Consider the following 1,596-nt stretch of genomic DNA (forward strand, 5'->3'; position numbering starts at 1 on the left):
CCGCTAAAAATCGAGAGTTAACCAGGTGATGTGCCACCTGGAAGAATTTGGTGGACTATGGTAGAAAATGAGGGGTTATTTTGGGATGTATGTATTGTTGTTATGAGCTACTTTTTAAATTTGAGTTTTTTCAATAAAAAATACATATACCTATTTAAATCAAAATAATGTAATGAAGACTGTTTCAACCTCACATCACCCTAAACGCTAACCAGAAGCAAACAAACATCGGCGATAATTGTCATCACACCCGGAAATCAAATCAAACGAAATTCATCCATTGGAACACGACAACGAGGAAGGACAGATTGCGACAGAATCGAAAAAAAAAACAGGCAACAACAACAAAACAAACCAAGAAGGGATGCTGCGGATGCCTGCCTATTTATCTCCCCAGCAGTCAGTCGGTGTAATCTTTGTGTAAACATCGACAAAACTGTCATTCCCGGAGGAAATAAACGGTAGCAGGAGAACCCCAGAAAATTCCATTCCGAAAGCCGCACGCAATATTTGTTGTTCCAAATTAAAACTAAACATGATCAAAATATGATTCTTCATGGGACAGAGTTGTGGTCCCTCCCGGGAAAAGTGGTGGGGAATTATTTAAACGAGCTCAATTTCGCCATCGGCACTTCGGCAGGTCGGTCGGGTCTATCAGGTTACACTTTTCGGTAGGGCTTATTTTGGGTGAGGAGCACGACACCAGCAGCGGGATACAAATCTCTCATCGGCCTGAGCTGAGTGCTTCTTCAAACAGATCATCATTATTATGCTTCACCCCTTTTTTTTTCGAAGGAAAGTGTGGTTGAGATTTCTTCTTTGCTTTGTTTTTGGTATCCATTAGAGCTGATCATCTTCCGTTTGATCCATTTGGGACAACAGGATCATAATATTTAAAAATATTTGTGCTTATTAGGAAAAATAAACCTTAAAGCTATGGGCAGGGAGCTACTTAGAGAATCGTATGTCCAAAAGTGAGCAATCAGAATCTTTAAGTAATCTCTAATGTAGAGCAAAAAGAATGTGATAACCAAAAAGAGAATTTGCTTTATATTTTTCAGTTTCATTTTGTTATTAAAAAAGAAAGTTTTAGGTTTTAAATAGTTGAACGTATTTCAAACTGATAACCGTTTACCCGTTTACGAAAATTGCCCCATAAATAGTTGTAAACAACTGGTCCAACAATGCTACCCTGTGGTTCATCAAGTGGTATTCTCGGAATTTTTTGTTTGGCGCTTACAAACTAGTAAATAATGCAAATTTTTAAGTTAACGTAAACCTTTAGAATCTTTATACCACAATTATGGAAAATTTGAGAAAAATTTAAAAAATGTGAACGGATAACTGTTTTATCGTTCTCCTGAGACTCATTTAATCTTATCCAAACAGTTTTGCCTTTCCGTCGTTTTGATTCTCGTTGTAGGGGGAATTTTGATTAGTTGAATCATATCGCTGCTGGACATCGGTCAATCGGACGCTATTGACCGGATAAGTTTAATGATCCCAAACACACCGATCCGCCCCAAAAGCCTTTATGTAAACCCCTTCCCGCTTTTGGCTAAAAGCAGTTTGTGAAAAGTTGAAATTTCCCAGATT

The sequence above is a fragment of the Uranotaenia lowii genome, chromosome 2 (genome assembly GCF_029784155.1).
Source record: "Uranotaenia lowii strain MFRU-FL chromosome 2, ASM2978415v1, whole genome shotgun sequence".
Lineage (NCBI taxonomy): Eukaryota > Metazoa > Arthropoda > Insecta > Diptera > Culicidae > Uranotaenia > Uranotaenia lowii.